This window comes from Passer montanus, unplaced genomic scaffold, assembly GCF_014805655.1.
Source record: "Passer montanus isolate IOZ18808 unplaced genomic scaffold, ASM1480565v1 scaffold166, whole genome shotgun sequence".
Lineage (NCBI taxonomy): Eukaryota > Metazoa > Chordata > Aves > Passeriformes > Passeridae > Passer > Passer montanus.
Genome location: NW_024363827.1, coordinates 425,290 through 448,729, shown reverse-complemented (window position 1 = coordinate 448,729; position 23,440 = coordinate 425,290).

The following is a 23,440-nucleotide window of genomic DNA, read 5'->3' as shown; positions in this document are numbered from 1 at the left end:
AGGACAAGGGGCACACAGCAGTGTCCTTCAGGGTGAGAGCTTCCCAGCACAGTGAATTCAGCCTCACAGGGACATCCAGAGCAGCCCAGCCTCACACAGAAATTCAGAGCAGCCTAGCACCCTGAGCTCAGCCTCACAGGGAAAGTCTGTGGAGAGCTCAGGGAATTTTACTCACACCAATAAACATTAAAACAAACCAGCAAAGCCATTTTTATCACAGAACATAAATCTAATATGGCTCGAGGCAATGGCAGCACAAGCACAACATCAGCCTCTGCTTTAATCCCCACACCAGCTCACCCCATTTCCTGAGCTCCCTCAGCCACTGATAACAAAAGGCTGGAGCTCCCCTTGCCCTCTGTGTGCTCCACAATCCCTGTTTATCTAAACTTTGGGATGCAAAGGCTGACCTGGGATTACAGCACCCTGTGTGCCACTCCCCAGAGCTGCACCACCCAAACTCAGGCCAATCCTTCCCTCACAGGGTTAAACCAGGACAGGAGCAGTCACTGTTTTACCAACTCTCCAGCAAAGAGAGCAGCGCTGCAGCCAGCACACACAGCCCCACGTGTTTGTATAACACAATTATGTTCCAAAACAGAACCTCAAGCCTAGACAATAGTTTTCATTTTACTGACATCTTTCATGCACACGCAGCAGCAAAGACTTCTTTTAAGCAAGGAAAGAACAATTCCAACATTATTCAGAATCCTTCTGAGCCCCCCACCTAGTCCGGCAAACCACAAATTAATAATGAAGAAAACAGAGCACTCACCCTACAGACGTCTGGAACATGCACCCAGCACCTCCAACTCCCCAGCCACGGAGAACTGTGAGCCCCAACGCTCCCCAAACCCAATTTATGGCCCCTTCAATCAGTGTTAATGACCCACAGCTGGGGGTCATTAATGAGTTTGGGGCAGGGAGTGCTCCTGCTAATGCAGAACACCTGGGCTGGGGGCTGCACCTGGGCTGGGGGCTGCACCTAGGGAGCTGATTTTCATTTGGGGTACTGATTTTCATTTGGGGTGCTGATTTTCATTTGGGGTGCTGATTTTCACCCGGGCTGGGGGCTCCACCCGGGGTGCTGGCTTTCACCTGGGGCTGTGGTTTGTCCCTGGCTGGCCCTGGGCAGCCCCCGTGTCCCCGCTGAGCCAGGCCAGGGCTGCTGGCTGTGGCAGGGACAGGGACAGGGACAGATGACAGCCCGTGCCCTGTTCTGCTGCCCTTTCCAGCTGGCTCTGTGCAGGAGCCAAGGCCTGCTCAGGCAGCAGCAGCTCAGCACATCTTGGGGAGCAGGGCAGGACCAGGAGTGAAGCTGAGCAGACAGCCCTGCAAGGGTTAATCAGCAGCTGGTCCTGGCTCCCTTCCCGAAGGTGCACTGCCAAAACAACTGGAATTTTGGCACAGAAGGGGCAGGGTGGTGACACAACACTGCTGCTTCTCCCTGGTTAGCTGATGGAAACCTCCCACAGGTGTGTCTGGGGGATTAACTGGGCTGATCCTGTTCTCTCAGCTGCCTTTGCCATTTAAATAATTCTCCCATTAACTCAGCTGCCTCCTTGGCCTGCCCGGGGCTGTGAGTGCTGTCACCCCTGGCAGGGCTGAGGGGTGAGTGACCCTGGGCAGTCCCACACGGGTGACTGATTGCAGCCCTGACACATCCACCCCTGAACCCCACAGACACCTTGGAGGGCTCAGGTTCCCTAAGGATTAACCCACAGTGGAAGAGGAATCCTTTCCCACCATCACCAGCAGCTCCAGCCCCCTCCACAGGGCTGCTCCTGGTCCCCTCTGGGGTGCTGCTGCTGTCCCCCGAGGCACCCAGCTCTGCCACCAGGAGTTCCCGTAGCGAGGCCCCTCACATGGTGCCAGTGTCCCACTGAAATAAAGATGGCACGCAAATGAACTGCCCAATCTGCTGTGAACCCCTTGGTTATCCCAAAAAGCTGCAATTCCAGCTGGACCCTGGCAGCTGGATGAGGAGAGGAGCGAACAGTGTGACACCTTGCAGAGGATTGAGCTCTCCCTGGTACAGCCTGTGGGTTTTGTGTCTGCCAGGAGAAGAAAGCCAGGATTTAACAGCCCCCCAGCCCACGGGCTCCTGGGCAGCAGTGGCTGCTGTCCCTGGCAGGGGTGTCCCTGGGGCACAGGGCTGTGCACGTGGGGGCAGTGGGAGATGCTGCAGGAGCTGCTGCTCCCGGGCGAAGTGCACCCCGAGGTTTCCAGGCTTTCCACCCTGTTCCACTGCTGGGAGGCACAGCCAGCTCACAGGGGGGCAGTGCCCAGCCCCGTGCCCCTGGGGGAGCCCGGGGCGGGTGTCCCTGGCCAGGGCAGGGTCCCCAGGTGCCAGCAGCACCCGGGTGCTCTCCGTTCCCCCATCCCTCGCTGGCTGCTCCTTGTGAGCTCTTCCCAGCCAAATCAAGAGATTGTTCTCCAAAGACAGGCAGCTGCGTAAATGTCAAGAGCTCCAAAAGTAAATTATAGTGCAAACAGGTTTGATATTTCTATGAAATGAAAGTTAAGCACATTTCTTTTTAAAATACAGATTTTTATTTAAAGCAAGAGAAAACCTTCCACTGTGACCTTTATGAGATCCCAAACAGTGACAAATTTGGTCATTACAAATAACCTTTACCTTGCAAGGGCCTCACCAATGGGGACTTTTTTGCAGTAATAGATGTAAATTAATTTCCAACCTACAAAACAATAAATAGGAATCTTTTAAGATACCAATTCCACAGTAAAATATTAATCATAAAAACCCAACCAAAAGGCACCTTGATGGCAGGACTTATTTTGAACGCAGCATTCTGGGAAGCCAACTCTGTCTCTGTTCCACTCTTCCAGCAGTGAATAAATATTCCAGGATTTGCCTTGCTATTTGTCTGCATGATTAACCCGACGGTGAGGATGAGATCATTAACCTGTGATTACTCCCGTGTTCAGAACTCTCATCATGCCTGTGGTGCCTCGTTAGGCAAACTAAAAATACCCCAATTTCTTATTTTTCCTGCATCTTTACACCGACGAACATTATTCTATAGATGTAAATTAGAGAGCAAGATCACTGGTCACTGAATGACCCCTGAGACTGTCGGTAATTGGCCCCCAGAGCACCAAACCCTCTCCCAGGGTGTGACATCAGAGCAGCGAGGTGCTCGTGGGGCAGATGTTCTGCTCTGAGCATGGAGCTGGTGGTTTGGGGTGTTCCCAGAGCCGTGTTCTGCTGGGGAAGGGGGATCAGGGGCCAGGGGATCTCAGCTTTGCCCGGGGCTCTGGGCCTGCATGTCCCCTGGCTGGCAGGCACGGCAGGGAGGGCTCCTTTCCTTACCCCTCACTTCACTGGGAGCTCGCTGTGAGCCAGGGCTGAGCTGAGGATTGAGCTCTCCCTGGTACAGGGCTGAGCCTGGCTCGCAGGTGGGGGAGGCACAGGGTTTACCCTGTCAGCCCTGTCCCATAAAGAAGGGGTGCCACAACCCCCTGCTCCCACAAAAAAGGCACCACAACCCCATTCCCACTCTGAAATTGCTCCTAGAAGCAAAAATCACTTTGGAAGAAGCAGCGTGGGAGGAGAACTGAGCTGAGGGTGAGCAAACTGATCAGCAAACTGATTTTAATTTGTTGGTGTCCCTACAGTTTGAGTACCATGATGTCTCCTTGCAGGAACTTGAAACTACTTCTATTATTTAGGATTTTTTAAAAAACGTCAAAATGTGGCAGTGCATTTAAAAAATGCTGATAATAAATTCTTTCATCTTTCGCACTGTGTCACAAGCATGGCCTCTGCCTCATGTTCTCTAACAAGGTGCAGCATTTGCTATTTAATTATATCCAAGACAGCAAACACAGTGTCTGCTCTGTGATTGACAAAACCAGAACAAGGAGCAGCACGTTAAAAAACAGCTGTGATGAGCCCAGGGAAGAGCCCCTGTCCCGAGGAAGATCCCAGGTCGTGTGGCACTGGGGGGACACTGTGGGACCCCTGTGGCCCTGCTGGTGGCTGCTGGGGACAGAAGCCCTGGCGTGCCTGGCACAGTTTGCCATCCCTGCAGCTCCGTCAGGGGCTCTGTAAACAAGAGCTCCTTCAACAAACAAGATGAAAGAACTAATCAGTGCATAAATCTCCTCGCACCAAGACATTAGAGGCAAAATATTTATTAAGAGGCCTATGGTTTAGTAGCTGGAGGTGATGCATGGGGCAGGCAGACGAGCCCTGGGTGAGCACTGCAGGCTCTGTGCCAGCCCAGCTCCATCACCATCCGTCTGCAGGAGGGGAGAGAGCCCTGCCTCTGGCCAGCTGCTCCCTCTGGCCACAGCCTGCCCTGGAGGGCAGGGATCTGTAAACAAAATACAAACCAGGGCTGGGCTCTGCGCCCCTCTGCGTGCCCATCAGAGGGGATCACAGAGCCCAGAGTGCTTCGGGCTGGGACAGACCCTGAAGCTCAGCTCGTTCCCAGGGACCCATGAGATCAGTGAGACAAACCCTCCTGCTGCAGGGGCCAGTTCCCTCTGCACCCCATTTAGAGCATTTTGGCCCCCCTATTCAGAAATAAAGCTCTGCAGTAACGCCTTGCCTTTCTGTGTCTGCTGTTGCAAAGCTGCCAAGGCAGTAGCTTATTTCAGCGTATTTTTACCACTGAACTGAAGAGAAATGTCCCAAAATCTGTGTAAGAATCCTCACTTTTCCTTTTGCAGTCTGCCCATCAGGTGACAAAAAAATTCAGGACAGAGAAGCCTGAGAGCAAAAGGAATTGAAGCCATGCTCAGAGAAAAAAAAAAATTAAAAAGAAAACCTGTCTGAGTAGCATAATTCCTGCCTCTCGGGGCTGAGGAATTGATCTGTGATTGCCTGTGCCTCCCTGTGCTCGCTGCTGTGATCGCTGCAGGCCCTGGGCAGCCTCTCCCTGCCCGGCCAGGCTGGGGCTGGATCATTATTCAGATCAAATTCCCTGGCTTTGGATGCAATTCCCTGGCTTTGCAGCACCATGGTGTCCTTGGAGCTGCTCGGAACCAATAAGGGAAATGTTTGCAGGGAGCTCTGCGGCTCCAGGGGCTGATGCAGAGTTGTTCATGAGCTGGGGCGAGCGGGAGGATTCGGGCTGGTTTGGGTTCCTTGCGTTGTTGCTCCTGTAGCTGCTGCAGTTTGTGGGAAGATTAGGAGAGAGCAGACTTGAATCAAAACCTTGCTCAGGAGAAACAACTCGGAGAGGGAGGGATTCCTTCCCCAGCTGCCCAGCTTCCTTCATTGCTCATTCGCTTTTACTTTGTCTTCATCACTCTCCAAAAATGGGTTTTTTTTTCAGTCACTTAGTAACTGTTGGAGCTGCATCTTCTCCACCTTTACTTCTTCTCCATTCCTTCTTCTTTTCTTCCCTGAACATTTTCTCCCTTTGTTTATCATTGCCATTGTTACAAATAGAGTTTCACAGACTAAATTGCTTTTCTTGTTATAATTCCAGTACCATAAAATGTTAATTAGGGTTGCCTGTGTTTCAGAAGCTACTTAAAATGTACTGTAGGATCATCCCCTATTCTTCACCTCAGTACACAACTCCCACTGTTGCTGGCTAAAGAATAGTTCTGAAGACTTGAAGACTGGAATTTTTTGTTTTATGTTTTTGTTCTTTTACTGTGGGCATTATAGAAAGGAAACAAAGTTTAGCTCTCCAACTTAGGGTCTGTCAAAGTGCCTCTGAAACTCACAAGCACAGAAAACCTATCTCTTCCCACAGCTCTGCTGGAAATTTCCATCCCTGACTTCTCCACGGGGACTTGTCATCCCCAAGGCTTTGTGGATAAAGGCCACGGATGCTCTGCAACTGCAGCGTGCCAAAACCTGGATTATTTTCTGGGAAGGAAGGGTTGGCTTTCAGAAATGTCCTCACTCTGAGGAAATGTCCCACACCAAATAAAACCTTTGATGCCATTTGAAGGAAAGGGAATAGCTGGTGACTTTTTGGGGGGAAAAAAAACAAAAACATTTTCCAGGCTGGGGAGTCTCTGTCTCTGTGTGCTGGGGGAGCTCTGCCCTGGTGGACAAGGACGGATTTGGAGGGAGGGATGCTGCTCCAGGGGATGCAGGGATGGAGGGATGTTGATCCCAGGGATGGAGGGATGTGGATCCCAGGGATGGAGGGATTTCCATCCCTGACTTCTCCACGGGGACTTGTCATCCCCAAGGCTTTGTGGATAAAGGCCACGGATGCTCTGCAACTGCAGCGTGCCAAAACCTGGATTATTTTCTGGGAAGGAAGGGTTGGCTTTCAGAAATGTCCTCACTCTGAGGAAATGTCCCACACCAAATAAAACCTTTGATGCCATTTGAAGGAAAGGGAATAGCTGGTGACTTTTTGGGGGAAAAAACCCCCATTTTCCAGGCTGGGGACTCTCTGTCTCTGTGTGCTGGGGAAGCTCTGCCCTGGTGGACAAGGATGGATTTGGAGGGAGGGATGCTGCTCCTGGGGATGCAGGGATGGAGGGATGCTGCTCCCGGGGATGGAGGGATGGAGGGATGTTGATCCCAGGGATGGAGGGATGTGGATCCCAGGGATGGAGGGATGCTGATCCAGGGATGGAGGAATGCTGCTCCTGGGGATGGATGCTGCTCCCAGGGATGGGGGGAAAGCTGATGCCAGGGATGGAGAGATGTTGATCCTGGGGATGGAGGGATGCTGATCCAGGGATGGAGGGATGCTGATCCAGGGATGGAGGGATGCTGCTCCCAGGGATGGAGGGATGCGGCTCGCAGGGATGATGTCTGTGCCCTGCCGTGATGGGAGATAAAAGGCGGTTCACGCCCCTGCTGTGAGGGGTTTAGCGAGTCACACCAAGACAAAGGGCGCTGACAATCCAGGAAAACCGGCGCTGGGGATTGTGCAGCCCTGCCGTGGCCTGGCCCAGCGATTCCCGAGGGCTGCAGAGCGGCACAAGCAGCGCGGGCAGGGGGAGGGAAGCGGCGGGTTGTAAACAATCCAGCGGAAAGGATAAAATGGCAGAAAATGAATTAAAATGACACCTGGCTGTTTCCGTGAAATGGAGTGGAATGCTCGGAGGGCTGCGCTCGGCAGCGGCGGAGCGCTCGCTGTCCCTGTCGCCGGGAGCTCCCGAAGGCAGCGCTGCTCACAGCGCTCCCGCTCCGCCCGCAGCGCCGCGGAAAACGAAAACCCTGCTTGGGGAAACCCCCGGGGATTGTTCCCGTCGAGTGGGAGAGACGCGAGGAGTACTCACCCAGTTTTCTCTCTCTTTTCCCCCTCTATTTTTGCTTTCATAAGAACACAGATTAAAGTTCTGTGGAAAGGATGTTACTGAGACACTGCTGAGACGTGCCCAAAAAAAGGACAGATTCATATAAAATATTTATGATTAAGGTATTGTACTCCACCAGCGCAATTTAAATAGAGAAATTTCAGTATTTCTTAACATTGTGATGGAGATGTAAAAAAGCATTAGCAGCAAATAGCTGCTGCCGATGAGCAGGTGGAGCAGGCAGAGTCTGTTTGGGTGGGAAAAGGAGAGCAGGAAACCCAGGGGTGCATTGGTAGCTCCCCACGTGTGGCACAGCCAGGGCTGGGGGCTCTGCCACCCAGGGACGCTGACAGCTGCCAAAATTCCGTCTGTGTGCTGCACATGGGCAGCAGAGACTGCTTGGCTTCCAGCTCAGGAGAATACCAGGGGGAGGAAAAAAAAAAAAAAAAAAAAAGCCAAACCGGCAAAAATGCCAAACTTTTGGTTAAATTCACTCCAGAAAACGGTGGCCCACTCAGGAATGCTGCCAGCCTCACACGCGGGAAAAAAAAAAAAAAAAAAAAAAAAAAAAAAAAAAAAAAAAAAAAAAAAAAAAAAAAACAAAGCCAAACTTTGGGTTAAATTCACTCCAGAAAACGGTGGCCCACTCAGGAATGCTGCCAGCCTCACCTGACACCAGTCACACCCCAAACTTCATCTTTAAATTTTAATTGCTAAAATTAATCTTTGAAGAATATTTTTCAGTATCAAGAATGTAAATAGCGATAGGGCTGGCCTGGAATAATATGAATAATTCAGCCTTACAGTATGCAAGTTTTATACTTGGAAATGAGTGATTCACTCCTCCTGTACATTCAGTCATCACAGACTGCAGACACAAAAATAGGGAAAAAATGGGAATAAGACATAATTATTTAATGTTGTCAAACACTGGAATTTTTTAGATTATATTTTAATTATAAAATACCTGAGAGTGCAAATTTCATGTCCTGAGGTGGTACCAGCCACAAGCAGGCAGTGCCTGGGGCCAGCTGGCCCTGAGGATGTTTGGAACTGAGGGCAGGGCCCTGAGGGTGACCCTCAGTGAGAGAGTGCTGGAATCCCCAAATTTTACTGTAAAGTTGTGTCTCTACGCAAACAAAACCATGGGCACCGCACCACGATTTCAGCATCCTGACAGTGGGGAATGATCCCTAATTCCAGCAGAGCAGGGAACGGATCCCTAATTCCAGCACCCCAGAGAATGGATCCCTAATTCCAGCACCCCACAGAAGGGATCCCTAATTCCAGCAGAGCACAGAATGGATTCCAGCACCCCAGAGAAGGGATCCCTAATTCCAGCACCCCAGAGAATGGATCCCTAATTCCAGCAGAGAGGGAATGGATTCCAGCACCCCAGAGAATGGATCCCTAATTCCAGCAGAGCACAGAATGGATTCCAGCACCCCAGAGAAGGGATCCCCAATTCCAGTACGGCACAGAGTGCATCCCTCACCCCCCTGTCAGTGACCCCTGCTCTGAGGTGCAGCTCTGGGGACCCCCAGGCCCCGCTCTGCCCACCCGTGCCCACAGCCCCACGCCCTGGGGACAGCCACGGGTCTGAGCCCTGCCACCGTGCCCCTGCAGTCACCACAATCACCTGAGCAAAACCCGTGCTAAAGGCCAGTCAAAAGCCTCTCAGAAAGGAGCTGCTCCCCTCTTAGATAAACAACATGGGAATAATTCCTGCCAGCTCCTGCCAGCGAGCAGGGACAGGATGGGCAGGTGTGAGGGCAAGTTACAATAAATATTCATACCCAGAGTTAATACTAAAACATTTTCTTTGCTACTTCCACTTTACTTATTTGTAGCTGCTGGAGAAGCAGGCATATTAGAATATTAATTTTCCGCTTTACTGGAATGATTTCAGAGTCAAGTGCTGTCGGAACACCAAATGCAAATGGGAGCAGAGAGGGTGGGGCTCTCACTAATCCCCTTCAACGCCTTGGAAAAAAACCCGTGTGTTTATTTGCATTTTCCTTTTCGGAGCCTTCTTCAGATGTTTAAAAGCTGCTTTGGAGAAGGTTTAGGCAGATTTCAGGGAGATGTGCAGCAGATCCCGTGGTGTGGGTGCTGCCCACCCTGCTCCTGCAGCTGATCCTGCCCCACGGATTGGCCATGGGCTCACAGCCAGGCTGAGGGCTCAACTGGGCATTTTCTGCTGAATTCGCACACCATTCCTTGCAAATGGCCAGCCTCACATTTGTTCATTGGAGTTCCTCTCCCTGGGATGAGGAACAGGAGGAAACAGCAGTTTGTGGCTCCTCAGGGAATTCCAGCAGAGCTTGTGAGGGGAGCCCATCCCATCCCATCCCATCCCATCCCATCCCATTATCCCATCCCATCCCATCCCATCCCGTCCCGTCCCGTCCCGTCCCGTCCCGTCCCATCCCATCCCATCCCTGTGGGGGCACAGAGAGAAGGTCAAGGTCAAAGCAGCCTCGGCCGGGCCTTGCCGGGGCTCAGCTGCCACACGGTGACTTCATATCAAACACTAAATTGGGTACTTTCCTCCTCCACAAAGAACGAGCCATCCCCTGAGCAGGGAGGGGAGGAATGTCCCCAGAAGACCTTCCTGATGAAGGCAGTAACACTATGTGGGTAGCAATAATGTTTAATTTTAATTAGCTGCTAATATTTTGGGAGGGCAGTTGGGGTTTTGTACATAGCGATATTGGCAGTTTGCTCATTTTGTGGAATTTAATATTGGATCAATTGGTTTCAGCAGCTGGGGAGAAGGGTCTTGGTACTGTTTGAGATAAAAAATGCCATCTCTCTCTACAATAAATCCAATCCAATCATTATTAAATCTTTTGGTAAATATCTTGAAGAAATTAGGTCTCCTAGTGCTTGTGCTCATGGATCAAGGAGAGAAAGATAGAGTCAGATGGTTTCCAGGTAAGCAAACAGGGAGAGTTTATTTCAGGGCATGGATGGGGTGAATAAATAAATAAACCAGCATCAGCAGGGAGCCACGACACACGGCTGCTGCCAGGTGCCAGGGAAGCAGGAAGTGCTCCAGGCACAAACACCTCGTGCTCCACGTGAAAACACAAACCTGGAGATTCATCACCTGCACAGGGGGGCTGGAGCAGAGCCACAGCATGGCAGGGAGGGGTCCTCACTGGGGACAGCACAGTCACCGTCCTCAGTGAGACACAACAGGGACAACACTGTCACCGTCCTCAGTGGGACACAGGGGAAAATGCTGTTCCCTCCTTATTGGGACACAGAGGGACAGCACTGTCCCCTCCTCACTGAGACACAGGACAGTGCTCTCCCCTCCTCAGTGGGACACGGGGCACAGCTCTCTCCCCTCCTCAGAGGTACACAGGGAAGCACTGTCCCCTCCTCAGTGGGACATGGGGCACAGCTCTGTCCCCTCGTTAGTGGGACACAGGGCACAGCTCTGTCCCCTCCTCAGTGGGACACAGGGCACAGCTCTGTCCCATCCTCACTGGGACACAGGACAGCACTGTCCCATCCTCAGTGGGACACAGGACAGCACTGTCACCAGAGCCACAGCATGGCAGGGAGGGGTCCTCACTGGGGACAGCACAGTCACCGTCCTCAGTGAGACACAACAGGGACAACACTGTCACCGTCCTCAGTGGGACACAGGGGAAAATGCTGTTCCCTCCTTATTGGGACACAGAGGGACAGCACTGTCCCCTCCTCACTGAGACACAGGACAGTGCTCTCCCCTCCTCAGTGGGACACAGGGCACAGCTCTGTCCCCTCCTCAGTAGGACTCTGGGCACAGCACTGTCCCCTCCTGCCGTCATACACAGGACAGCTCTGTCCCCTCCTCAGTGGGACACGGGGCACAGCTCTGTCCCCTCCTCAGAGGTACACAGGACAGCTCTGTCCCCTCCTGCCGTCGCAGCCCCGTGCAGCCCCAGCCGTGCCCCCTGTGCCACGCAGGTGCCGTGGCAGCACACGCTCTCTGGGCACGGGGAGCCAGGCACACGGGGCCTGGGCACAAGGCAGCGAGTCCTACAAGCTCTTCCCTTGAGTTCCCAAGATTCCCAAGGATGAGATTGATCAGGATTCCTGCGGGTGGGGACCCTGAGGACAGCCCCCTCCCTCCCAGCCCACCTCTCCCATCACAGCCACTGTGCTGGTGTTCTCTCCGAGGCAGATGCAAATGTGCAGAGTTTGTAATTCCCAGTGACTCGTGTCTGCACCGTTAAAGGTCTGGGAAGGCATTAATTACCCCTCCTGGCATTAGCTCCTGCACTGTTCCTGTGTTCCTCGGCGTGTTCCTCTCTCCAGCACAGCCGTGGTGTTTCTGAAATTAATGCAGGGTGGCCGAGAGCTCCACACCTCCCCACGCCTGCCACGGGCGGCTCCGGGAGAAATCCGCTGCTGCTACAAGATCACATTTAAAATTTTGATATCTGCTTAAAAAGGGCAAACACTGCCAGCTGACAAATAATAAGTGGCCCTTTTGTATTCCATTCCATTCTTATCCATTTTTCATGCCGTAGCAAGGTGAAGCTTTCCAATCAAGGAGCGGCAGCGTGGGCAAGTGCAGATAATATATTTTGATGGAGGTCTGTAATGAATATGGTATTTATGAAGACGCAAGTCATTAAAAGAAACCTCGCATGGTTGTTGCACATTATTTTATTGATTTTTCCAAATGCACAGATCAAGGCGAGGATCATACTTTACAAGAAACGTTTCAATTTCTAATCTTTAATTTGATAATGCATCACAGTATTTGTTGATTTGTGCCGTTGAGTGTTGGTGGGTTCATTGCCTCTGCACACACCTCCACATCTAAATTCTAAATTCTAAATTCTAAATTCAGGGTGTGCTTCGGAAGCACTGGAGAGGGCTGGGGAAGGTTTGGGGAGCAGACGGAGGTCATTGGCCTGTTCCCAGTCCTGTACTCGTGTGTGCTGGTGCAGGGTGAGCCGACTCCGCAAAGGCAATCACAGCGCCGCTCGTCACTGCGGGCAGGAGCTCCTTGCAGACACAGCAGATGGGAAACAGAGACTCCTGGGCATGGGGAAGCATTTATGGACAGAATAATGCCTGGGCATCAGCGCTGAGAGCTCCCTGCACCCTCATGCTCATCCACATCGATCTATATTGATCTGTATCAATCCATATCAATCCATATCAATCCGTATCGACCATCGGCGTCCGTGCACCAGGAGGTTCTGGGTGTGCCCAGCTGGGGCTGCCTCCAGCTGCTGCACAGCTGGGCAAACCCTCTGCTTGGAGGACCTCCACTCCTGGAGATTATCAAGAAAGGGCCCCTTATTGGCCCACTCCTCACTGTCAATCACTGCATGTTGGGGGGCATTTAATTAGAGGTTGGTTTTACTTGACATCTGCAGTGCAGCTCTTCCATTTCTGTCTTCCTTTATGTATTATATGTATATGTACTGATTTCATACAGTAGAATATGCCATTTTTCTTTCATTTAAAAAGACACAAAAAAATTAAACCTACCTAGGGGGCTGTGTGAGGTGGGGAGATGCACACACAGCTTTGGTGAATGCCCTTCCTTCCTACATGTGTTCATCCTCTCAGGAGAAAACAACAATTACCTTCAAAAGGCCAATTTTGTGCCCCTGTTGCTCATTGGCACTGTGTACCGGTGGGAACATCAGGAAGGGCCAGTGACACTTTTCTGGGTGACACAAAGAGGAGCAGGAGACACAAGGTGGGAGGAAGAGGGGACACCAGCAGTGACACTAAGCCAGGGACAAAGGGGCCAGCCAGTCCTGCTATTTCCCAGCCATGGGGTCAGGGAAGGAGCCCAGTGGTCAGCGGTGGTCAGTGGTGGTCAGCAGTGGTCAGCAGTGGCTGTGTGGCAGCAATGTTGCCTGCCTTGTGCTTTAGGTGCACAGCTGGTGATTGGAATTCTTACAGGGTGGGAGCAAAGCCAGGAATTAGACAGAACCTGCAAATACAGGTTTAGATGGATTGTTAATAATAGATTGTTTCCTGTATCTGATCAGGAAAGTCAGGTATAAACAAGTCTTTTGAGAAGAAATGCAGGAAGAGAACCAAACAGAAAGAAGAGTAGGTGTGTTCTTGGATGTCCTACCTGAGCACAGAGTGAGGAGGGATGAGTGGCAGCTCAGTGTGCCTGCAGCTCCTTCCCACAGAGGCAGGGAACTCTTCACTGCAGAGCCAGGACAGGGCCGGGCTGCAGGGAGCTGGGCAGGGATCGAAAGGACACTGACCCCACTGTCCCCTCGCAGAGAGCTGCCCAGGGAAGGCTTGCTGTGCTGTGTTCTGCCATGGGTGATGCAGTCCCGGGGTGCTGGGAGCACAAGGGAACAGGCGAGAGGAGCACGGCCAGCAGGGCAGCAAGGCAGGGCTGCCTTCCCAGCCTCCAGAGCTGGATGGGGCTCCCACCTGCCTGTCCATTTTCCTGAAAACACAGCAAATCACACACTACAGGCAGGTAAAAAATTAAAATCATTGGTCTCTGAAATGGGCCCAGCATGTACATTCTGTTTTTCCAGTACTGATTTATTGGCATTGATGATCTGCTCTTCGAGGCTGCCTGCTGCCACCCCACAGCAACAACTGCGAGTCCCTGGGATGTCCCAGGGATGCAAGGCCCTGCTGCCCCACCAGGCACGTTCAAGGGGAAGCACCAAGGCATTTCAGCCTGCAGAGCTCTTATGGGATTGGCCTGGCAGCAGAGCCCTGTGCATGGTCCCTGCAGCCAGGATGCTCCCAGGAGAGCCTGTGTGGCTGCTGCTGGTGATGGGAGCTGCCTCCACTGGGGTGGGTCTGTCCTGGGGGCTGAGCACTGCCCTGGCCCACACGGGGCTGCTCCCTGGTCACCGGCTCCTCCGTGGGCCGTGGCCCTCTGGGTGGGATGGGGCCATCAGCAGGGCACCCACTGAGACTCCAGCAAATGGGATCCATATGGATGAGGCTGTGCCTCCCTTCCTGCTGGATGCTATTGCCTTCCCAGCAGCATTAATGTAATTTTCAATGAATTTTCATGAGACAGAAACCTTTCCCACTCCCTGTCACACTCAAGCAAAATTCCTTTGGGTCTGCAATGTCTGCATTAAACACCAGGTGACTGCCTGATTCTCAAGAGTATTTTATGATAAATAAATTCTCCTTTTGTCTTGGGAGCCATTATCCTCTCGCTGCCTAAGAAGGGTCTATTATTTGGTTTGTGCTGCTGACATCCTGCTTTTTAAGAACAATGTAGATTATTATCCCTAAGTGGAGGAATCACAGTGCTTTATGGAAACCCAGCTCTCTTACTGAACTTGAGATTTGTTGACCCAAATCTGTAGTTTCCAGATTTGCACTCCTGTATTGTGCTCTCCCTGTCGGTTTTCTGAAGCAGCTCCTGCTCACAGCTGTGTTCCTGAGCTTCAACACCTCCATTCACCAGCTCTTGTTTTCTCACTCTGAATAAATATTCACTTTTGGGGATTTGCCATTTTTAAAAACTATTCTTCCTCTGTTGTGCTCACTTTACGGACCACGGAACGCTCCCAGGATGTGTGTGATGTGCAGGGCTGGGGTGGGGGCCTGGGGAAGGGGTGCCCAGGGCTGGGGTGCCCAGGGGTGGGGTGCCCAGGGGTGGGGTGCCCAAGGGTGGGGTGCCTGCTCAGTGGCAGGCTCTGTTATAATGGTTCCACTATGCAAGAAAGCACAAGAGGGAAAAGCTGCCTGAGCCCTTCAGTGGAGCATGGGAAGAAAGCATAAAGCACACAGCTGGAAAGAGCCCTGCCACGGTGTGCTGCCTGCCAGCCCCAGCCAGAGTGAATTAGATGGAGTTTGTGACCAAAAGGTGAGAAATTATATTGTCAAGGTAGCAAATGCCTCAGTGGGATTTTCAATTGCAGCTGCTGGAATTGCAGGCAGTGCTGGGAGAGAAGAAGTGTCCCCGGGAGAGGGGCTGGGGCTGGCAGTGCCCACGGGCACAGGAAAGCCCTGGGCTTCGTGCTGGGCTTTGTGTGCAGCCCATAAAACCAAAATGAGAGCCTTGGAGTGTGGGCTGGACCTTGCCAAAGGAGCTGGTCGAGGATATGGCCATGGCTGAAGGCCCAAGGACAGCAGCAGCAGTGAGGATGTTAACAAAAATACCCCAAAGTGATGGTTCTCCTTCCTTCCTTCCTTCCTTCCTTCCTTCCTTCCTTCCGACAGGAAGAAAAGGACTTTGATATTTCCTCTTTTATGTTGCAAACGCCTTGACCTCTATGATTAACTTGACCAGGTAACAAAGTTCTGCTGGGAGTCTGAACACTAAATTAAAGATTTTTTTTTTAATCAAGCTAGTCTGGGCCATGGCAGGGAAACACCTGCCTGCTCTGTATTTCTGTCCCACACCATCCTGGCTCCCCAGGTGCAGCTCGCAGCCCACCTCTCCAGCCCCATTCTCATTCCCATGCTCAGGGGCTGGGCAGGGGGCTGCTCACACCCAGATTTGTCTGCATCCATCTCATTTCTCCTCTGCTGGCATCAGGTGCAGCGAGGAAGGTGTTACAAAGCTCGAGAGAAACTGTTAAAACTAATTTCCATTATGCTGGATGGTTTGGCATAAGCTCTGCAACTGCATTTTAAGGAGGCTGTAGAGTGGGAGAAGTAGCCTACAGGCAGGAAAGTAATCTAATCAAGGTACACAACAGAAAAGTTAATTAAGGCACCCCGGACCTATTGGCCTTCTAGGATGGAATGACTCCAGCAGTGGGCAAGGGAAGAGCTCCAGATGTCATCTCTGGACTTCTCCAAGGCTGTAGCACAGTCCTGCTCAAATCCTTCCCTGTGAATTCCAGAGAGATGGATTTGGTGGCTGGGCTGTTTGTGGGCAAGGGATTGCTTGGACAGTCACAGCCAAGGGTCCTGGGCACAGCCAGAGGGTGCTGGGCACAGCAATTCCAGAGAGATGGATTTGGTGGCTGGGCTGTTTGTGGGTAAGGGATTGCTTGGACAGTCACACCCAGAGGGTGCTGGGCACAGGCAGAGGGACCTGGGCACAGCCAGAGGGTCCTGGGAACCCAAGGAATGGGCCCAGGGACCCTCGGGAGCATGACAAGGAATGTGCAAGGTGCCACACCTGGGTCACAGCAGCCCTCGGTGCTGGCACAGGGTGAACGCATGGAGAGCAGCCCTGGGAGCAGGAGCGGGGGATGCTGGGGTGCAAGGACACCAGGGAGGGTCCTCATGGCCCAGCATTTCCAGACTGGACACCCTGCTGCAGCCTGCCCGTGGCCCCCAGCACACGAGCACATTTCCTCTGCTGGAGCCAAGAGGCCTCCTCTGCCCCACTGGGGCTGCTCCTCCTTCAGCTGAGCCAAAACTGGAAACAAAAATGCTGCAGTGCTGGAAACTGGTGTCTTATTGATCTGATTTGGACAATTTACTCGTCTGCTGCTTTTTTTTTAAACAGACACCCGTGAAACCAGCCTCACCATAGCAACACACTTCATTAAAGCACATTGTAAATCAACCTAATCTGGCAAAAGTGAGTGCACAGAGCTGGGCCTGGAGCTGCAGCAGGGACTCGCCCGGGTTCATCTCCTGAGCTGCAGTGGAGCCAGCAGGGCTCTGGCTGTGCTCTCAGGCCACAGAGGCAGGGATGCAGGGATGCAGGGCTGCAGGGATGCAGGGCTGCAGGGATGCAGGGCTGCAGGGCTGCAGGGCTGCAGGGGCTGCCGCTGCTGCCTGGGTGCTGCTCCAGGGGGAGCAGAGCTCACAGGAGCTGCAGGGATGCTGCTGGGCTGGCCCCTGGCCCTCAGCCCAGCCCCCAGAGCCCCTCGGGGGAGGTTTTGGGGTCCCCCCAGAGCGGGCACGTGTGGAACCTGCTGGACCCTGTGCCCAGAGCAGCTCCCTCCAGACAACTTCCACTTCCCCCCTCAGTTCTGCAGCTGTGCTCAGAGCCAGAGCTGTGTGCCCAGGGAATGGGCACTTCCAGAGGAGCCAGACAAACCGTGTCTGCACTGTTTCACACTCACCCTGGGCAAGCAGACCCTCTTCTATGCACTGTTTCACACTCACCCTGGGCAAGCCTGGAAGAGCCTCTTATAATAACAACACACCTTCCTGCATTTGGATGGGACATTTGGGGAATTCTTTGTGAATTACCCAGCATAATTATTCAGATGCTGGATAATAATCCAGCATTATATATGCATATAATCCAGCATAATAATCCAGATGCCATAAAGGCCACAGGTCCATGCAGGGGGAGGCAGAGACCCTCACTGTCCACAGCAAGCAGGGATGTGAGGGGGGCCCAGAGCGGCCACAGGCAGCTCTGTGCAACAGCTGCAGCTGGAACACAGCTGGGGCAGCTCCTCCCTGCAGAGGTGCCAGCTGTGACCCCGAGCTGGCTGCAGGCTCTGCCCCACTCAGGGCTCACGGGGTCAGAGGGTTCAGTCGCTGGTGGTTTTTAAATTTCCACTCCCAATACAGCTCCAAAGCCCCTCCTCACCCTCACAGTAAAAGTAGCACACGCTGACATGCTCACAAAGATTAATTTATCATCTTGGTACATTTTCCCTAATGGGTTCTGGAATTTCCCTGGTCATTTTACGGGCATTTTCACAATTCATTTTATGGCTTTTCTTCACAAGCCTTTCTCTGCTTTGAAGAACAAGTACAATTTTTTATTTTTCATTTCTATGGGCCCAATCTCCTGACCTGAATGCAAACCCAAGGACAGCACTGTGCCTGAGCTGTCCCCGTCCCTTCCCTGCCCCAGCCCCCTTGTGCCAGGCCACGCTCAGCTGGGAGCAGCTCCTGTCCTTTGCTGCGGGCTGATAAAACAGAGCAGGCCATAAATAAGCTGCAGGAGCCCAAACACAGCAAATAATGATCACCTCACACCCCAGCTCAGGGCAGCTAATGAGAGCTGATTTGTGGAAAAGGTCATGAGCAGAAGGAAGAGTTTCCCAGGGATAACAAACCCCTCTGATCACCCTGGCTCTCGGGGAGGGACTGCCCGGGCAGCAAATGGAGCTGCTGGGATGGGCTGCTCCCTCCCCAGCTGCTCCTCCTGGCTGGCTGGACACAGCAGGGGTGGGCAGCAGATCCCCCTCGAGCCCCGTGGACCCCAGTGCCAGCTGTTGGCTCAGCATAAAACACAGGGCAGCACACGGTCCCAGGGTAACTTCATTTGATGGTAAAACTTCCCCTCTTCATGCTTGGGACCCCCAACAAGGGGCAGACAAGAATTTATGTGTGGGGAGGTCTCAGGGGAGGGTACAATCTGTGACAAATCAGGAGAACTGGGAGTAAAAAACCAGGTGGGAACCACAGTGTATGAACCAATAAAAATTCCAAGGGAGGAGAGCAGTTTCAGTAAACTGACAAAGTCTGGGGAAATAGAAACTAACAACTAACAACAAGGAAAGTGACGGAAGTTCTGGGAAAAGGCAGGAACAAAAGGAAACAACATGAGGAAAACTACCGAACTACAAATCAAACAATAAACCCAATAGAACTAAACTAATAGAACTAAACTAATAGAACAAAAAGCACACTGCACATCCACCAGCTCCTCCAGGTGCTGCCCTGGCACTGATCCCCCATCCCTGGAGGGGCCTCACAGCCTGGGGTGACCAGGGGACCTGGGCACGGTGCCCTGGGCACTGTGGGGCAGCACGGGGCTCGGTGACCTTGAAGCTCCTCTCCAGCACAAGGATTCCGTGATTCCCTGGTATTTTATGGCCCCTCTTTGCGAAGATGATGAGCTTTAGGATTTGTATTTAAAGGGCTGGAAATTACATTTTGTTGCTTTGGCCTTTTCTCCTGTCTTCCTGGGGAAAAAGAGTTGACATGATTAATCTTCAGCTGAAAATTGAACTTTTAGTTCAGAGATCCTCAAAATAAAGTGTTAAAGCATCATATTGTAGATTTCCAATGGAATATCTATCCATGGAAGTCTTAAGAGAAAAATGGTAAGAATAGAAAATCTTAGATACCTTTAATTTGCACAAATTTAAGAAAAAAGTAATTGAACATTATTTACTATCTGGCACTGCCCAAGCACACATTTCCAGATGATATTTTGCTAAAACTACATTTTTTGAACCTAATTTTTATAATATTTTCTAAATGTGACATGAAAGAATATTGGGCATTTTTTTGTCCCAGACTCAGAGCCATTTACAGAGGATTTTATGAACTTTATTTTTCTCCTAAGCTGTTGCCAGATTTTTTTGCACACCATAGCAGAACATCACCTTCAAAAGATTTCCTGCCCCAAAATAATTGAAACATTTAAGAAAAGGTTTAGTTGTCATAGGAATGAATGCTTTAAACAGGGACATCTCCAAAAGAGTTAGATCAAATTGTTCTGTTAATAGGATTTTTTAAAGTAATTAGATCACAAAGCTGCTTTTGTCTTTCCTCATTCAGAGCATGGTACGACAGTGCCAAACAAATTATTGTGAAAATAATAACTTGTTTATTTTAATCAGATATTGCCATTGGAACACCTTATCTGTTATCGTACAATTTTCATTCGGATTCACACTGCAGAATTGTCTCACTTGATTCTTATCACCTCTGATTAATCTAATTTTCTGGGCATTTCACTTGAAGCTGCTTCCTTGCCTTCTGATCAGCCGGAATGGTGAGTTTGCTTTGAAACTGGAGCTCCAGAGAAAGCCAGGCTTTGCGGGGGATCCTCTCTTGGAATAAAGCACGGGTGGCTGAGGAAGCCCCACTGACCCCTGCTCAAGAGAAACCCAGCTCCTCTTTGGCAGCTGAGGCCAGGCTGTGTCTGCAGAGCACCCCTGGCTGTGAGGGGGCTCCTGGGTGCCTGGCAGGCTCTGCTCCTGGGGAGCTGTGCCAGGGCCAGCATTCCGGCTGTCTGCCCTGCCAAGGAGTCACTCGGCCACGGGCTGGTGTCCTGGAGAAGCAAGCTCCTGCCTCCACGCGTCCCTCAGGGGATGAGTTGCCTGGGAGATGTGTAGGGTGCTGCAGACAGCGTCTCCAGCAGAGGTGGGAAACAGCGACAGATCTGAAGTGGTCTGCAGCAAACAATAGGTTTGTGCAGCTCTGAAAGCAAATGAGAAAACCGGGGTTAGGCTGAAGTGAAACAGGTCTGCTCCACTGTGGGTGAATTCAGAAGACTTCGTATTAGTTACTGTTTCATTGAATAATTTTCTCTTTATTTCACAGCAAAACATCAGCAAAAACACGTGGGTGATGGAAAAGAAAGATTCCCCTGTATCACAAAGCCTGGAAGATGACCTGATTGCAGGCAGGAGCCCTGCTGCTGCAGTCAAGAGCTCTTCACACAGGAGGAGCATGCCACAAAACCCTGAATAGTTTGGGTGGAAACAGGCCTTAAATCTCATCCCAGCCCACCCCTGCCAAGGCAGGGACACCTCCCACCATCCCAGGCTGCTCCAGCCCCATCCAGCCTGGCCTGGGACAATTCCAGGGCTCCAGGGGCAGCCCCAGCTCTCTGGGCAGCTGTGCCAGGCTGGCAGAGCCCTGTCCAAGCCAGGCCAGAGGGATGGAGGTGCCCAGGGGCCGTGCCAGGGACAGTGCCAGGGTCAATGCCCAGTGTCCTCAGGGTGAGCCCCCTCCTCCCAGTGACAGCCCCGCAGCTGGCACAGCAATAAATCACCTGGTGGGCAAAGGCTGTGAGCCCTGCTGGCTCTGTGACACACGAGGCAAGCCAGCAAACCTCTGGGGCTGCCTTGCAGGTGTAAATCAGGGTCTGCAGGGCGGCTCTGGGGCTGCCAAGGCCCCGCTGCTGCCAGGGGACACCATGGAGGCACCTGCTGCCCACCTGTGCCACAGGCTCCAGCTGGGGGACACCCGGGCACAGGGGAGCTGGGGACACAAAACCGGGGAGTGCTGCCTCTCCAGGGGTTGTGGAACTCCCCCTGAAGTGCACCGGGGCTGCAGGTGCTCCCTGCAGGTGGGTTCAACTCAGGTGGGGCCTGCACAGCCAGCAGCCCTGCACCGTGGGTGGGAGTGAGAGAGGAGCTGTAGAACGCTATTACTATTATTATTATTATTATTATTGGTATTATTATTGTTGTTGTTGTTGTTATTGTTGCTATTGTTGTTATTGTTATTATTATTAATTATTTGAAGAGTCCTGGTGTCTCGGCAGTGGTGCACTCCACTGGGTGAGCTGTCAGCACAGGGCACCTGCTGCAGCAGCGCACCAGGACCTGGTGAGCAGGTAATGCCCAGGGAGAGAGGAGGAGGCCGTGGCCCTTCCCCTGTGTGATGGCAGGAATTCTGCACACGAGCCCTGGGTATTTCACGTGCACAGCAGCACTCGGGCAATAAACCAGCCCTCAGCAGCTCGCAGGAATTGCTGTGCGTGTGGTAAATCTCCAGCCTCAGCTTTATCAGCCCTGGGAGATTTATGGAGAGCCTGGAACCCCATCATGGGCCGTGGCACGCCGATGGCAGCATTAAGACAATGTTGTAAAACTGCTGTACAGTATAAACCGCGCGTTGTTATCACACAATCACCATAAATCTGCTCATCTTGCAGACTGGGTTTAAGAGATGGTGATTTCCTGTTCCACTGCAGAAAACCTGTTTTCTGTGGAGTGTCTCCACGCAAGTCTGACTTGTTGCTGTCTGCTCAGCATCTCAGGAAAGCAAACAGAGAACAAACATTAAATCTGCTGGGGGAGCGGGGTGTTTGGCTTTATTTACCATCTGAACACAAGGCTTTCTGGAGTGAACTGGTGGAAAGCGAGGCAGGGGTTGTTCCCTCTAGAGACCGGCGTGGTCCTTCCTCCCTGCTGGGGACTGAGCCAGCCCAGGGCAGTACCAGGAGCGCAAGGAGAGAGGCAGAGGAGGAGCAGCAGCACCAAGGACAGCGGCAGCCCCAGCCCGCAGCTCGCCGGCTCCGGGCGCCCACTGCCCACCACCGAGCCATCAGAGAAAAACTGCGATTTTGGAACTGCCCCCAGGGAGCCCAGACATCCCCCAGGGCCAGCACTGCCCCCTGTGCCAAAGGGAGGGGAGGGGAGAGGAGAGGAGAGGAGAGGAGAGGAGAGGAGAGGAGAGGAGAGGAGAGGAGAGGAGAGGAGAGGAGAGGAGAGGAGAGGAGAGGAGAGGAGAGGAGAGGAGAGGAGAGGAGAGGAGAGGAGAGGAGAGGAGAGGAGAGGAGAGGAGAGGAGAGGAGAGGAGAGGAGAGGAGAGGAGAGGAGAGGAGAGGAGAGGAGAGGAGAGGAGAGGAGAGGAGAGGAGAGGAGAGGAGAGGAGAGGAGAGGAGAGGAGAGGAGAGGAGAGGAGAGGAGAGGAGAGGAGAGGAGAGGAGAGGAGAGGAGAGGAGAGGGTACCCAGGGCTCTGCTTAAATGACAAGCCCCACACTTCCCGAGATTTTCATTTGGCTGCAGAAGAAAGGCAGATGGCCACATTGTCTGCCTCACCCAGAGCAAGGCTCCTGTTTATGCAAACCTTTGAAGATTTGGCAATGTGCAAATCCCAGGCTGGGGCAGCCCAAAGCCACATTTGTGCAAAAGGCTCTGTGAAATGAAACAAAATAGTACAAGCTGTGGGCATTAACTGTCAACATGGGAACAACTCCCCAACCCCTGGCACATATGCTGGGTATTTTCGACGATGGGGTGGGTGAGATTTGAAGGAAAAAGCTGCAGTGGCCCCAAGATCCCCCCAGCCTGTCCAATTAATATTCTTTCTCATTAAAACTGCCATTAACCTGCTTGTTAAATTACCATGTTTATTAATGAAAAACCTAAAACACACACATACCCTGTAATGACAGAGCATCAAACAAGGAAAAAAATAAATGCTAATTTCAAGTGAAGGCATGAAGAGGTCAGCGGTATTTTGTGCTGTTATTACTGCCTCCTCCATATGGTTATATTTTCCATTTTGTTTTTTCTGTGACAAGAGGTGAAGACCCAGGAATGCATGAACATGATTAATTATTTGCAGAAAAATAACTTCTCAAACTTTAAAATTTTAAGTGGAAAGGGGGGGAAAGCCACTCAGTGTGAGAAGCGCTGGAGAGTGGGAAGGGAAACAAAAGAGGTGAGAACACACATTGCAGAACGGTGGGGTTCGTTCTTGCCTACCTGCCAGTCACTTCCCGTGGTGAGAACACGGAGAAAAAGCTGAGATAAAGGTACACCAGCAGAGAATCACAGAGTGATGGAAGACCTGAGGATCACCGAGTCCAGCTCCTGCACACAACCA